The 17,655-nt window shown below is 36.7% G+C and overlaps 1 pseudogene; it reads right to left on the bottom strand.

Annotated features, from left to right (window-relative positions):
• Positions 1-17,655, bottom strand: part of LOC113295271 — a 66,305-nt pseudogene that overhangs the window by 2,662 nt on the left and 45,988 nt on the right.

The raw sequence follows: 17,655 nt of genomic DNA, 5'->3' as shown, positions 1-17,655 counted from the left end.
AGAGACCTATAACGTTGAAATCATCAACTAATTAATCCGTATTTTTTGGTTGTGTACCAAATTTCTAAAAACACATAAAGGATTGTTAAATCTTATGTAAGAAAATAAGGTGGCTGCCTGAATAAAATTTGAATCATCAAAATATTACAAATTCAATATGTTCTTCGACCACATTTCTTGTGTCAATGCAATATGAGCCCTTCAAAGACTACCACGCCAAGTGCAATGAATCAATCCTAGGGTCTGAGAAAAAATGAAACCCTTAAATCGTTTTTACAACGAAAAATTTCTCGTAAAACGTATTATGACTACACTAGCCTGTAATTGATAGGCTTGGAATTTTTAAAGTGTCAAGTTTTGAATCCAAAATTGCGTTAACTGAGAAATTAATCCAACCTAATTGGACCAATCACGTGTGTCGATATTCCTCTGCAGAGGGGTTCACAACCACCATCATTTATTTCACTAGCTACTATAAATGAATATTCAACAATTATTAGTTTATTATGACCCAACACAATTCTCTAGTGTATGCACACTTTGAAAAATTCAAATTTTACTGGTACCAGTTCTCGCGGGCGTTATAATCTCCTCATCTTCAAATGAGGAGATATTAATTTTGAGAATGTGAATCATATTATGATAGAGGAGCACTATCTGTAGCATGTAGCAAAACGCTACATTCTTGCTAGAAGTGATTGGATATGCCTTTTCAAACGGCATTAGCTTATGGAAAAGCTAAATGAGATAATTTCATGCCTATTCAATGGCAGACTTTTTGATTTAATCATGATGGGAGAAAACTTATATAACTTTTGAGTTAATTAACACCAACCTCATGTAGTATGTAGTCTCCCCCTGATTATGGCAGAACTGCTTTTATCTCATATACGAAGAAAAAAATTCGTAAAGTATTTATCCGATTAATTCGAGGACATATACTAATAATAATATCTAGGTTTTTATAACACCAAGTTGGACGACAGATACTGACCTCTAGAGCCATAGAAGATTATGTCATTTAACAAAAAATTTGTAGTCTACTTGACATATAAATTTTACCATCATTTGTGGATTTTATTGGTTACAACCAAAAATATGTAAATAAATCTCCAAAATAAAATAAAATTCGTGACCTATATGGCCAACGAGATAATCATTCACCTTAAAATGATATTATAGATACTTTCGGTATTAAAAGGAATTATTTAAAGACCAGTTTAGTCACTGCAAGGACTAATGATATAGGCTCAGAAGTCGGGTGCGCAGCGATTGACCTTTAGTGTCCTACTATATTCCAACTACAAGTGGAACAAATCCGAATTTTGGAGATTATTAACGAGAAAATTTAAATTGCTCAAAAATCAAGAATGCAACAATTTCTCGTTTACCGGTATTTAATGATTGGCTTATACCATAATAACGATATATTTTATCCTTTAGGGACGAATATAGATGAATTAAAATTCCGATTGAATTATATGTTTCTTTTTAAGAAAACAAATAAATCATTATCGTTATTCTTCTTTGAAGAGAAAGAAAATCCACCCTTTGTGGTTGATGGATGGTTTCATGTAAAGAAAAAGAAAAACCAATAATTTCTCATTGGAAAAATCATATTTGATAGTAAAATTTTGTTTTGAACTATCAAAACAAATTGGCTAAAGTTTAGAATGCCAATTTTTATCTCTCAAAGAACTGATGGTGAAAAACCAATAACAGCAGGTTGATACAATTTACCAAAATTTGATCGATAAAAGAAAGAAAGAAAAAATATGATGTTTTAGTCATCGCATATGGAAAATTCATTTGTAGCTGACGAATCGTCTCATGTTAATAAATAGAAAGTGAATATAAAAATCACATGATCTTCAACGGATGAAGATACCAAACTGAATTGGCCGGAGGTTTATGAACCATGCATGTAATTTAGTTACCACAAGGGTAAATCAAATCTCGATGACACCAATTTTTCTGATGATTACAGTTTCATTAAAGGAATAGAAACTGTAAACCATTTTTCGATGGATTTCTTTTTTCTTTCTCTAAAAGAAAAAAATAGAGAAGAAAGGAAGATTGAACTTATTTCGTAAGTTGATCACTCATATCCCATAAACTAGGGAATATGTATAAAATCCTCCAGAGAGAAATACAGCATGACGCGCTTTGAAAAGGAAAAGTATCGTTCATCGTTAACGGCTTCACTAACTACAAGAAGAAAAAAAATATATACACGATGAAAATAAGACAATGCAATAACCCGAGAAAAATAAACATACACGGTGTATTGGCGTTTTGATGTCTTGTGGGCCTGTGGCTCCTTGTGCTCAATGAAAAACGTTTGAGGCAACATGGATGTTGATCCAATTTAAATCTACAAAAGATTAAAATAATGTTAGTACTATGATGCTCCAATCTTTGTCTATGTGACAAAGTATATAAAATAATCAGAAGTTAAGAAAAGTTAAGAAGTCTCTCCGTATTTCCGTCCCAATCTAAATATTTCTATATTATGTTTGCGCATGTGATGGAAAGTTTGGCCCGTCCTATCCCATCGTACAGAAGAAAGGATATTTTTCGCTTAGTCGGTAAAGCAATGTGACTGATAACGTATTATGAAATAGAGTAAGAGAGAAGGAGACACAAAGTAGAGGGGAGAACGAGAAAGAGAAATTCTATTAATGTGTGTGTAATATAAAGGTTTAGGACTCTATTTATAGAGTTTACATACTTGGTACCCAAGTAATAGAATTCCACTAAAGTGGGCATCTTCATAATAATCTGCCGTTTATAACAATATAATATAATCTTTCACAAACCGATTCAAATCAACACCAAACGAAAAAAGAGATCTTTCAGGCCAGAGTTTAGAATAAGAAACCAAATACATTAAGAACCCGAGTAGGACCATCATAATCGATCCATGAATTCACACTATTACCACTCTTGAGATCAATTTCGATAGTATATAAATCAACAACTTTAGCATAAATTAAACTATTCAGATCTAAACCAACATGATTTCCATTAATATCTTCAAATTGAAAATTCACCAAAGTATCATATTCAACTCCACAAACCCTTTCTCAGAAGTATCCAACCCTAGAAATCCATTAGATTGCCTGGTTGTTTGTGAATCAGAAGAAATTATAAAATCAAGTCCACCACCAGACGAAGATGGGTTTAAATTAGTAATTTATAAAGTAAAGAAAGTTGAGAAGAAATAAGAATTTGAGGTCCTTGTTTTTTAAGTTTTGAAAAAGCGGGGGTCTAACAACACCACCCAATATTTCGCTTAGCAATCTGTATGGACAAACTCGAATATACTTTTAAGAGAATCAACAAGACTCAATCAATTAAAAGTATATAAACGAGTTTATATCTCTCTCTTTATTTGATTTACTCAAGCAAGAACTGCGAGTTCTAATCAAATACAAGAAATAACTTGGATGGTACCAAAGACCAATATCCAAGGATCAATCAGTGACAATCAACAACCAAAGGTTGGATTACTTGATAGACACATTTTTTTGTCTGAATTGTCCTCAGTGTCTCTATTGCTAGTGCTTGATTTTATATTTATTATGGTGTTTTTATGTTTGTGTAGGTGTTTTTGGAGAAATACACTTGTATGGAAAAAGTTGCTCAAAAAGTGCTATTTGGACTCCTGGAGGACAATTGCTATACGGACCCCCATTTTTGCTAAGTGTCACCCACGGCTATATGTAGCCCATTTTTGTCCACAACACCCATCTTTCTCAAATTCAAATTTTCAAAATTAGCGGGAAAATAATATCTATCACTGTCAAAATTCAATCAAGAATTTGGAGGTGTTATAGGGAGACTAAATGGATGAAAATTTATGGAATTGTTCCTGGGACATATACAAAGCTATTACAAGTGTTTTGGTCGATCAAATTTGGCTGAAAAATCCGTGAGAAGAAAACAGGGCAGCACGTGCACGAGAGGAACAATTCACGGGATTTCATGAGTTTTGGAGAATTTAAACGTGTTATGCTCATGTTTGATGACTCGAGAAACACTTTGGACCTTGACAAAGATAAATAAGGAGGTTTTGCAGATGTAGAAACGCGTGAGAAGCTAAATCAGGGAAGGAAACATTCCCAGAGTATTTTCTTTACTGCCCGAGTTCAATGAAGAATATTGAGAATTATGGCGTGATTAAATGAGGCTGAGGAGTATAAATAGATTGCCGAGACGGAGAATTTGGGGGTCGAGAGGAGAGCTCAGGAGGCGTGAATCAAGAGTTTTCAGAATTCTGTTTCTGCTGCTGCACCAAGAACACGAATAACAAAATACCACCAGAGGAAGTCGTTTATCAACAGTGACAACGACAACCACACGAGGGTCGCAGAGATACAACAACAACAGTTCTTTTTTATCGTTCTTTGTAACAGTGTTTTGCAACAATTATAAACGTTGCAAACACCCGATTTTCATTATTTTCTCTCCATTTCATCTTTGTAAACAAATTTTGAGCATGAATCAATATTTTGAGCAAGTTTATACAATGATGAGCTAAACCCATCCTCTAGGGCGACGGAGGAAGCTATTTCGCCAATAAAATGTGGTAATCTCTGTTTTATTTAATTTGTGCAATTATTATATGATTATTTGCCTAGATAAATAAATAGAAGAAATGGTTTTTGTTAAACAATTGTTATTTCAATTGATGGAGCATTCTAGCCTAGGGTTTTGATGTCCCATACTTTCGATTTACAATTGTTATTTCTAAAAAAATCAACTTTTGCAATATTTAGAATCAATTTGAATGAAGGATTTGCATAATTATAATTAGAGAATATAAATCACTTTGATATTGGTAATTAGTGGAATCCATAGCCCCAGTCTTCTCCATATTTTTCATATCATATTTATTTAAGTTTCCTATATGTTGTGATGGGTCATCTAGGGGTAATCCAGGTGCAGCAGTATATGGTTTTGTGTGCAGAGATGAAATGGGAGGTTGTATAAATGTTGAAGCTACTGGCCTGGGAATTGCAACTAATTACATTGCAGAACTAATGGCTATTACAGGTGCAGCTGAATGGGCTATACAGAACAACAAACTTAATGTATGTTTTAACTCTGATTCTAAAGCATCAGTGAGTGCATACATATAAGGAAGGCTTCCTTGGTTCATGCAGGTAAGATGGAAGAGATTAAAGGAACTATTGCATAATATCAAATTTGTACATAGCTTGAGAGAAGTGAATTTCTCTGCTGACTCCATGGCAAAGAAGGGTGCAGGATTGGTGAGAGGGGAGAAGATCATTTTCAACTCAAAACCAAGTTTCATCCCAGCTTTGGAATCTCCTGAGCAAATCTACTATAGGTTTTGCTAGAAAATTTTCTTATGTTTTTTACAGTTGGGCTTCAGTTTTGAGTTTGGCTTATTTTTTCCTTTGAGTTTTTTCATTTTATTGGGCCTTGGTGGCTCTTTTTAATGTAAACTCTTTAGTTGGTTGTATTGGGCCATAATGAGTAATAAAATGGTTTTGATTGAGCAAAAAAAAAAAGTCTAAAATCTGCTTTCATAAGTCTTGAACGAATCTTATTACTACAACAACTTTGAAAACACATCAAATTTTTGGCGCCGCCGACGCGGACTTGTCTTTAGGCTAGAGTTTTTAGATTTTTTTTTTTTAGGTTTTTATTTAATCTGTTATTCTTTACGTTTTTGGGTTTCTATCTTTTTCTTACAGAATTCGGAATTTGGAGCGAAAGAAAATTTTGCCAAAGCTTTTGGTGAATACTTAAAGACTTCGAGTAAAAGGCAAAGCGAAAGGAGCGAAAGAAGAAGATTTTTTTTTTATTTTTAAAGAGGGAAAAAAAAGAGACATTTTTATTTTTGTAGATTTTTATTTTTTTTAGACTTTCTTTTTCTTTTGCACTTTATATTTTTGGACTTTGGACTTTAAATTTTGGGACATTATTTTTTTAACCCTACGGAAGAGTAGTTTAAATATAAACTGTTTGCAAAGAAGGACGGTGATTACGATATCATCTCGGCCCCTCGGGTTCGTATATGACGTAGGAGTCGTGGCCCGAGTCGACTACAAAGGTTTATCCGCCGTCTGGTACGGGAGGTAAGTTTGTCGAAACACTCGCGAATCCCCTGTCAGCGAGTTACTGTCTTCCTTCGTATGCATATATGTTGAGGACTTGAAAACGGCTGCTTTAATTTCCTAGTAAAGGGAAAGGACTGGCCATACAAGATAAGGGTTCATATTTCATCACCGTTCTCTTCTTGCCCGCATTAGGAAAACGACACCAAACGCGAACCTAAGCCTAAAATTTTGACTAGAACGAGACCGATAGGGTAACGAGCTTAACAGGAAAGTCATTCAAAAAATATTGGTTACTCTTTTAAGCATATTTCGAAGTTCTTGACAGTTTCTGTAAGTTGAATGTGTGACTGCGCCGCCTTGTAATACCGGTGAGGCCTTGGGTATCAAAGCTCCACCGAGCTTCCCTCGCCTCTATTCAACTTACTTTAACTCGGATTGATTCCAGAGGGGTTTGCTTAAATTGTAACGAATTCCCGTTCGAAGGATTAGAAGCTGGTCTAGAAACAATCTAAGTGGAGCCATCATTCTTTTTGTTTGCTAGAAATCAGTAGGTTTGCTGTGGTGGAGTCAACCTTGTTTGTGTTTGCACAGAACATCCCTTCCTTTTTAGGACTTTTCTTTTTGATTTTGTTTTTCTAGTGTATGCCCGAAGTTTTTAAACGGGCTTGGAAAAGAAACACTCTAGGTCGATTGATTAGTGACAAACCTAGTAGTTCTTCTTGTGAAGGCGGGGAGCTCGAAGACTCTTCTTTTGAGAGCCCCGTTTTTGGAAACTTCAGTTTTGAGAATCTGTCTCTTCGTGAGGAAAGTACCCCTAGTACTCCTAGTCCTTTGGTAGTGCCAGAAATGAAAACTTTGAAAGCTTTGATAAACCCAACTAGGACCTCTCGTCCGTCTTGTATCAAGTTATTTGAAACCGAGGCAAATTATGAACTGAAACCTGAGACTTTACAGATGCTCCCAATGTTTTTAGGGAAGGAGAATGAGAACCCCTATTTTCATGTTAGGGAATTTGAGGAAGTTTGTAGTACTATGAAAATTAAAAATCTAAGTGATGATGCGTTGAAACTTAGGTTATTCTCCTTTTCGTTAAAAGATAAAGCTAAATCTTGGTTGTATAGTTTGGACTCTGAGTCAATTGAAACCTATGACCAACTTACTTCTGCCTTTATACATAAGTTTTTCCCAAGGCATAAAACATAGTCTATTAGGACACAAATATGTACTTTTTGCCCAACAAGAGGGAGAATATTTATATAGGTACTTAGAAAGGTTCAATGACTTGATATCTCAATGTCCTCATCATGGTTTGGAGAAGGTTAGGTTAGTTCAGATCCTATACGAGGATTTAGATTATTCAACAACAACCATGGTTGAGTCCTTATGCACAGGTGGGTTTGAGAATAAAACTGTTGATGAAGCGATGACATTTTTGAATGAAATCGCCGATAAGACCCAACAATGGGAAAATAATAGGGAACCCCAAAAAACAATTCTTCTAAGTAGTGGAAATGTTAATAGGGTAAAAGGATCTCATGAGTCAGATGCCAACATAGAAGCTATGGCCAAAAGGTTAGAAGCCTTAGAATTAGGTCATTCTAGTGGTAGTAGTGGAAGAAATGAGCCTTTTTGGGAAGGCCATGTTGTTGAAGAGCAAGCCAATGCTCTTTATAACAACACTAGGTTTGATAACCGACAGAAGTTTGACCCATATTCAGAAACCTATAACCCTGGATGGAGAAACCATCCAAACCTTTTTTGGTCCAAGGGCCAGAATCAAGGTCAGTCTAGTAATGCTCAGGTTCCCCCAGGTTTTGGCTATACTAAGAATCCTTCAGCTCCGGTACAGTTTCAGAACCCTTCGGATAAGAAGATTATGAGTTTAGAAGAGTCTCTTGCTTTGTTAACTCGTAACACTGTGCAGTTTCAGCAATCTGTTGCTCAAGGTTTAGAAGAAAATAAGAGAATAAGTCAGGCTAACTCTCAAGCTATTTCCGAGTTGAAAACCCAGGTTAGTCAGTTAAATGAGTCTTTAAGAGAAAGAGGTAAGTTTCCTAGTCAGAATCAATCCAACCCTAGAGGAATTAATGAAATAGGTGAAAGACCATCTGATCATGTGAATGCTATTAAAACCCTTAGGAGTGGTAGAGTGATAGACAACAAGGTTTCCATGCCTAATAGTGAACATGCTGTAGTTCACCCTTCTGAACTAGAAACTAAGGAGACTGATAGAGTCTCTAAAGAGACCAATGAGGGTCATATTGAGCCCGACTTTGTCCCTAGAGCCCCATTCCCACAGCTGCTAGTTCCAACTAAGAGGGAGTCCAATTTTAATGATATATTGGAGGTTTTTAAGCATGTAACTATCAACCTTCCACTACTAGATGCAACTAAGCAGATTCCCTCTTATGCCAAGTTTCTCAAGGATATGTGTACGCGAAAGCGAAAGCTTAATGTACAGAAGAAATCCTTTCTAGCTAGTCAGGTGAGTTCTATTGTTCAGAATACCACTACTCATAAGTATAAAGACCCAGGATCCCTACCATTTCTTGCAAAATAGGTAAATACCGTGTTGAGAAACCGTTGCTTGACTTAGGAGCTAGTGTGAACTTACTACATGTGTACCTTAAGCTAGGACTTGGTGAGATGAAACCTACCCAGATGACACTTCAGTTAGCTGATAGGTACGTTAAAATTCCTCGTGGTGTGATCGAGGATGTTCTCATAGAGGTTGACAAGTTTATTTATCCAGTGGATTTTGTTATCCTAGATACCCAACCTGTCCCTGACCCAGAGAACCAGATACCGGTAATTTTAGGTCGCCCGTTTTTAGCTACATCCAATGCGATCATTAACTGTCGAAATGGTATTATGAAATTGTCTTTTGGTAATATGACTATTGAGCTGAACATTTTTTATATTAGTAAGCTACCCTTTGAACTAGATGACTCGAACATAGAAGAGGTGAACATGATAGGAACATTAGTCGAGGAGTCATTACCAAACACTTTGTTAGAATATCCATTAGAGAAATGCCTAGCTCACTTTGGGATTGATTTTGATGATGATAATGTGATCAATGAGGTGAATGCTTTGTTAGATTCAACCCCTTTGTTAGATACTAGTAATGGATGGAAACCTAAAGTCGAACCACTACCAGTTTCTAAGTCTACCCTAGTTCATTCATTAGAAGAGCCTCCTAAGTTGGACCTAAAACCATTGCCAGATTCCCTGAAATATAGGTTTTTAGGCCTGTCTGAGACTTTACCTGTGATTATTTCTTCCGTCTTGGATAGTGACCACGAAAGTAGGCTAGTAACCGTCCTTCAAAACAACAAGGAAGCTTTAGGGTGGACCATAGCTGACATTAAGGGTATAAGTCCCACTGTTTGTATGCATCAGATCTATTTAGAGAGTGATACCAAACCTTCTAGGGAGATGCAACGTCGACTAAACCCTAATATGAAAGAGGTAGTTCGAAACGAGGTCCTTAAGGTGTTAGATGCAGGCATTATCTACCCCATTTAAGACAGTAAGTGGGTCAGCCCCGTTCAGGTTGTACCCAAGAAATCTGCTATTACTGTAGTCCAGGATGATAACAATGAGTTAATCCCGACCCGAGTGACCACGGGTTGGCGTGTTTGTATTGACTATAGGAAATTGATCAAGGTCACTAGGAAGGACCACTTTCCCCTTCCCTTCATCGACCAGATGCTAGAGAGATTAGCTGGGCATAGTCACTACTGCTTTTTAGATGGCTACTCTAGATATAATCAGATCGTTATTGCCCTAGAAGACCAGGAGAAAACCACTTTTACCTGTCCCTTTGGTACCTTTGCGTATAGACGCATGCCTTTCGGGCTTTGTAATGCCCCTGCGACTTTTCAGCGTTGCATGATGAGCATATTTTCTGACATGGTAGAACGTTTCTTAGATGTCTTTATGGATGATTTTTCAGTGTTTGGTTCGTCTTTCGATGAGTGCTTGCTTCATTTGTCACTAGTGTTGACTAGGTGTAAGGAAAACAAATTAGTGCTTAATTTGGAGAAATGTCACTTCATGGTTCGTTTAGGAATTGTTTTAGGGCATATCGTATCTTCTAAGGGTATAGAGGTAGATAAAGCCAAAGTTGACCTTATTAAGACTTTACAGGTCCCAAAAACCGTAAGAGATATTAGGTCATTCTTAGGGCAGGCAGGTTTTTATCGTCGATTCATTAAGGATTTTAGCCTAATTTCTAGACCTCTTTGCAATTTGCTTGCAAAAGATGTTAAGTTTGTCTTTGATGATGCTTGTTTAGAGGCTTTTGAGAAGCTTAAGAATTTACTCACTACCGCCCCCATAGTCCAGGCACCCAACTGGAACCTACCCTTTGAGATCATGTGTGATGCTTCAGATTATGCTATTGGTGTTGTGCTAGGTCAGTGAGAAAACAAATTACTTCATGTGATTTACTATGCTAGCAAAACTCTGAATGATGCCCAGTTGAACTATACCACTACCGAGAAGGAACTGTTAGCCATTGTGTTTGCCTTAGACAAGTTTAGACCCTATCTCTTAGGTTCTAAGATCATCATATATACTGATCATGCTGCTTTGAAATATCTTTTGTCTAAGAAGGATACAAAACCTAGATTGATTAGGTGGATCCTTTTGTTGCGAGAGTTTTCTCTAGACATTAGAGACAAAAAGGGTGCCGAAAATGTTGTAGTGGACCACTTGTCTAGGCTAGTTGTTAGTTCCCCTGATGATTCCCTTCCTATAAGGGATAGCTTTCCGGATGAACAATTTTTCTTTATTACCCAATTACCTTGGTATGCGAATATAGTGAACTATCTTGTTACTGGTCGAATGCCCTAACATTGGAGTAAACAAGATCTTTCTAGGTTTTTATCTGAGGTTAAGCACTTCTTTTGGGATGATCCTTATTTGTTTAAGTATTGTCCAGACCATATTATTAGGAGATGTATACCTGAGAGTAGCCAGTACAGTATTATTTCCTTTTGTAATGATCATGCTTGTGGGGGTCACTTTAGTGCTAAGAAAACTACTGCTAATATATTGCAGTGTGGATTCTATTGGCCTCCGTTGTTTAAAGACTCCCACAGTTACTGTGTGACTTGTGAACGTTGCCAGAAATTATGAACCATTTCCCGTAGGAACATGATGCCCTTGAACCCTATTTTAGTTGTGGAGGTCTTTGACGTGTGAGGTATTGACTTTATGGGTCCATTTCCTAATTCTTTTGGTAACTTATACATCCTTGTCGCTGTAGACTATGTCTCTAAGTGGATTGAGGCGGCTGCGTGTAAAATCAATGACCATAGGGTTGTGATTGAGTTCTTGAAAAATAATATACTTACACGTTTTGGTACACCGCGATCTATAATTAGTGATGGAGGGTCGCACTTTTGTAATGGACCTTTTAGGCTTTTGATGAAGAAATATGGTATTACACATAAGGTAGCTACCCCGTATCATCCACATACTAGTGGTCAGGTAGAAGTTTCCAATAGTGAGATAAAACGTATATTAAAGAAAACAGTTAATCCTAATCGGAAAGACTGGTCATCTAGGATTACTGATGCCTTATGGGCTTACCGTACTGCGTTTAAGACCCCCATTGGAATGTCACCTTATCGACTTGTGTATGGCAAGGCATGTCACTTACCCGTTTAGTTAGAACATAGAGCTTATTGGGCTGTTAAGCAGCTAAATTTTCACTTGACAAGGCAGGAGCCCATAGGAAACTCCAGCTCAATGAGTTGGAAGAGATTCGTAGAGATGCATACGATAGTGCTAAGGAGTGTAAAAACAAAATGAAACTTGTGCATGATAGAAATATCTTAAGAAAGTCATTTTCTCCAGGTCAAAAAGTTCTTCTGTTTGATACCCGCTTGCATCTTTTCCCTGGGAAGTTACGTTCTCGGTGGACGGGTCCTTTTATTATTCGCACTGTCTTTCCTCATGGAGCTGTTGAGATCGAGACACCATATGGTGGTAGTTCTTCGAAGGTTAACGGTCAGAGATTGAAACCCTTTTTAGAGCCCTTTCCTACAGGTGATATTTAGGAGGTCCCTCTGGAGGACCCTGTTTACCCTTGATTTACCATCGAGGCGATTGTATGTTGTATATTAGTTTTTGATTTCTTTCTTCACTTAGGTACTATCTTTCCGACTTCTCTCTTTACTAATTCCTCATGTTACTTTACTGTTTGGTATTGCTCTTTCATTAGAAACATTGAGGACAATGTTAGATTTAAGTTTGGGGGTGGGTAAGAAACTTTTTGTTAGCTTTTAGTTGCAATAAATAAACTCCAGAGCCTAGAAATTTATGTTTATTAAGGTTGGTACTAACCAATCTAAGTGGATGGGAACATATTGGTTGTAGGATTTTAGGAACCAATCTGATTAGATGGAAACATCTAAAGAGTCTATTCATAAAAGCACAGAGCTCAGGTGTTAGAATTAAAAAAAACATAGTAGTTTCGCCATATCTCGTTGAATCCTAATCCTTCTATTTTTATTTTTAAGTAATTTGGTGGGGCACACGATTCAAGTTGTTACCTTTTCTAGGGTGGAATAGAGTGATTGAGATACCGAAAAAAAAGAGACCAGACCATTAGACCAACCGGAATAAATTCAATAAATTCGACCACTGGTGCCCTTATATATGCCAGTTGTGTTGACCTAGAGTTAGGTTTATCGACCACTGGTTCCCTTGTATTTTCCAGTTGTGTTGATATTATTCAGACCGGTATCTCATTCTATTAGGATAGGTTCATCTTGGCAGAGGCCTTCAGACAGATATGGGAAACACCGTTCACTTTTAACCATCTCTTTATCCATCTTCTTAATCTTTCCATGTGATTGGTTGACTCCGGTTATGATGTACAGAAACTATCTGAGTAGAGCTCTGTCACTTATATATGAATTTTAGTATGCTGAGTGCAAACTCGTGTACAACAATTGGAATTTCGCATCAGGGTACTTCCTCCTGTAGTCAATGAGAGTATGCCAACCAAGGAGATTCTTTAGTGCCTTCCAAGATTCTGCGTAGATAGCTAGGGTCTGGAGTAATGGTTTTGTGGGTACACCTCCGGTAAGCTAGGGCCACCTAGCGGTTAAACGGCTTGCTGCACGTGCTAAGTGTAGTCATTTTTATTTTCTAGATTAGATTTGCTGGAGGACTAGCAAATAATAAGTTTGGGGGTATTTGAAAGACACATTTTTGTGTCTGAATTGTCCTCAGTGTCTCTATTGCTAGTGCTTGATTTTGTACTTATTATGTTGTTTTTATGTTTGTGTAGGTGTTTTTGGAGAAATACACTTGTGTGGAAAAAGTTGCTCAAAAAGTGCTATTTGGACCCCTGGAGGACAATTGCTATACGGACCCCCATTTTTGCTAAGTGTTACCCACGGCTATATGTAGCCCTTTTTTGTCCACATCACCCATATTTCTCAAATTCAAATTTTCAAAATTGGCGGGAAAATAATGTTTATCACTGTCAAATTTCAATTAAGAATTTGGAGGTGTTATAGGGAGACTAAATGGCTAAAAATTTATGGAATTGTTCCTGGGACATATAAAAAGCTATTACAAGTGTTTTGATCGATCAAATTTGGCTGAAAAATCCGTGAGAAGAAAACAGGGCAGCACGTGCATGAGAGGAACAGTTCACGGGATTGCATGAGTTTTGGAGAATTTAAACGTGTTCTGCTCATGTTTGATGACTCGAGCAACACTTTGGACCTTGACAAAGATAGATAAGGAGATTTTGCAGATGTAGAAATGCGTGAGAAGCTAAATCAGGTAAGAAAATATTCCCAGAATATTTTCATTACTGCCCGAGTTCAATGAAGAATATTGAGAATTATGGCATGATTAAATGAGGCTGAGGAGCATAAATAGATTGTCGAGACGGAAAATTTGGGGGTCGAGAGGAGAGCTCAGGAGGCGTGAATCAAGAGTTTTCAGAATTCTGTTTCTGCTGCTGCACCAAGAACACGAAGAACAAAAGACCATCAGAGGCAGTTGTTTATCAACAGTGACAACGACAGCCACACGAGGGTCGCAGAGATACAACAACAACAGTTCTTTTTTATCGTTCTTTGTAACAGTGTTTTGCAACAATTATAAACGTTGCAAACACCCGATTTTCATTATTTTCTCTCCATTTCATCTTTGTAAATAAATTTTGAGCATGAATCAATACTTTGAGCAAGTTTATACAATGATGAGCTAAACCCATCCTATGGGGCGACGGAGGAAGCTATTTCGCCAATAAAATGTGGTAATCTCTATTTTATTTAATTTATGCAATTATTATATGATTATTTGCCTTGATAAAAAAATATAAAAAATGGTTTTTGTTAAACAATTGTTATTTCAATTGATGGAGCATGCTATCCTAGGGTTTTGATGTCCCATACTTTCGATTTACAATTGTTATTTCTAAAAAAATCATCTTTTGCAATATTTAGAATCAATTTGAATGAAGGATTAGCATAATTATAATTACAGAATATAAATCACTTTGATATTGGTAATTAGTGGAATCCATAGCCCCAGTCTTCTCCATATTTTTCATATCATTTTTATTTAAGTTTCCTATATTTTTATTTAAAATTAAGTCTAAAATCTGCTTTCACAAGTCTTGAACGAATCTTATTACTACAACAACTTTGAAAACACATCATTACTCTAATTGATGATCTAACGCACAACCTGTATTATTTCAATTATAAAGATAAAACAATATAATGCAGAAATTGAAATAACACAGACACCAGAAATTTTGTTAACGAGGAAACCACAATTGCCGAAAAACCCCGGGACCTATCCCAGATTAAACACGCACTGTATTAAGCCACTACAGACACTAGCCTACTCCAAGCTAACTTCGGACTGGACTGTAGTTAAACCCCAATCAATCTCCCACTGATCCAAGGTACAGTTATGCTCCTACGCCTCTGATCCCAGCAGGATACCGCGCACTTGATTCCCTTAGTTGATCTCACCCACAAATAAGAGTTGCTACGACCCAAAATCGCAGGCTTTAACAATAAACAAATCTGTCTCACACAGACAAGTCTATCAAGGATCAATCTGTCTCCTACAGATAAACCCTAAAGGTTTTGTTTCGTCTTTTGATAATACTCAAAGTGAACAGGAACCAATTGATAATCCGATCTTATATTCCCGAAGAACAGCCTGGAGTTATCAATCACCTCACAACAATCTTAATCATATGGTAGCGAAACAAGATGTTGCGGAATCACAAACGATGAGACGAAGACGTTTGTGATTACTTTTTATATCTTGCCTATCAGAGATATCAATCTCAAGTCAATCAATCTGATTGTACTCGTACGATAGAAGATGCAAGATATCAATCTCAAGTCAATCAATCTGATGCACAATACTAGATGTCTCCTATATATAGTCTTTTAAATCAGGGTTTGCAATCAATGTTAGCTTAGTAACAAAGCATTCAATATTCACCGTTAGATGAAAACCTGATTTAGATTCAAGATAATATTTCTCAACCGTTAGATCGAAAACTTAGCTTGTTACACACACTTGACAATGCACACTTCTAGGTTTGTTAACCGTACCCAAACGTATGCACTTGTTGGTTCAACAATAGTTAACCAAATGGTTAGCCATATGAGCATTTCATATCAACCATGTCCTTCTTCACCATAACTAGTTCAAATGACTTCAAATGAACTAGTTCGAGAGTTGTTCAATTGCAAGGAAATCTTATGTACTACACAAGACACAATTGAAGCAAATATGATTTGATTCACTTGAATCGGTTCATGAAATTTTATAGCCACGGTTTGCGTACTGCATTGCTTAGTCTTTATACGTTTAGGTTCAGAAATCATCTTCAGATATATAACCTTCTTAAGTTCGCACACTAGGTTCGCGGACTTAAGCAACCGGGCAGAGTTTACAAACTCCAGCAGAAAATCTCAGCAAAAGAATTTCCGCCGGTTCGCAGACTGGGTTCGCGGACTGGTACTCACGCAACTAGTTTGTTAACTCCAGAAGAATTTCTCGGGATGAGAAGTTCGGAAGTTCGCGGACTTGGCAACAAGCCATTCTTCCGGTTTCTCTTGATCAACAAAGTTCGCAAACTTTGGTTCTAGGAATATGACTTATACATAGATGTGTTTCCACAACAATACTTATGTCCATCATTGGCTATGTAATCTAAACTCTCATTTCAATCATTGAAACATTCTTAGAGGACGTTATATAGTTGCTACACCATTTCTCGTCAAAGTAATTTCAAAGTGATTGAAACATATCATGACTTTCGTCACTAGGTAAAGATAAACTTGATTGAAGCGAAAAGATTATCAACACATATTTCAAGATATAGATAGGCGAGGTATACTCGTCTCAAAATACCAAATGTGTATAATCCATGTCTATATATAGCATACGACTTCTTGTCTCAAAGATTAGGAGATAGAGGAGATAGACTTTTGAGTGATAGATAAGTTCAAGTCTTCACATACTTTTTTGTCGAGAAGTTCCACCGGTTCCTTGAGTAGTTCTTCTTCTTGTATGATGAATCTCCATGAAGTCCTTGAGCTCAACTACAGTTTCTATCCTAGTCCGAGACTTAGCTATAATAGACTAGAAATCAAGACTTATAGTTTTGATCACTAACATTGAAAACATGCTTGAGATAGCAACGCATGCGAGGTCGAGCGAGCAATGCTCTAACAATCTCCCCTTTTTCAATTTTAGTGACAAAACTATCAATACATATGGAATACAAAAAGGATAAAGAAACTTTAATAGCTCCTATTCCATATGTCTAATTTTCAACATTCCTCGAATTCTTCTTCACTTCCAAGTACTCCAATGATCCCAAAGGTTGTAAGTTTAGCATCACCGTTGTTGAAGATCCGTAGCTATAACAATGAGAAAGCATTGGTCTCGATCATTGTTATACAATGTCATAGTATTATTACGCAGTGTCAAAGTTCAATTGTATCACAACTTCAACAATAATACTATGGTGATATGTATCACTCCCCCTTAGCCAATACTCCATCTCACATGGAAACCACTCCCCCTTACATAATGATTTTAAAACTATATGTATTTCTAGTATGAACTACATATTAATCCCCCCCCCCCCTTTTTGTCAATAAAATTGGCAAAGGTACAAGAACTGGATCATAATGAAATTTCCGAAAGAGACATTTCATGACTAAAGGAAAAATACATACCAACTAATTTAGATGCAATCATATAGCCGAAGCTAAATGCATTCATCAAGGAGTTTAAAGATACAAGATAACGCCTATGATATTCCACAGCCGCACTCCCCTCAAGATATGACCATTAAGCACAAGTTCAAAAGAACTCTCCCCCATTTGATGTCATTCCCGAAATAACAACAAGAGCGACCTTAATTTCAAAAGAAAAGAAGGATTTTATTGGACACCAAAAACCACGAGAATGATTTTCTATATCCAAAAGACTCGATCAAATTAATCACAAGTAAATCCATGATTAATTTAATCGGCATACGCAA

This window comes from Papaver somniferum, chromosome 7, assembly GCF_003573695.1.
Source record: "Papaver somniferum cultivar HN1 chromosome 7, ASM357369v1, whole genome shotgun sequence".
NCBI classification, from domain to species: domain Eukaryota; kingdom Viridiplantae; phylum Streptophyta; class Magnoliopsida; order Ranunculales; family Papaveraceae; genus Papaver; species Papaver somniferum.
Note: the sequence above shows the minus strand (reverse complement) of the source record. Positions and strands in the feature narration are given on the sequence as shown.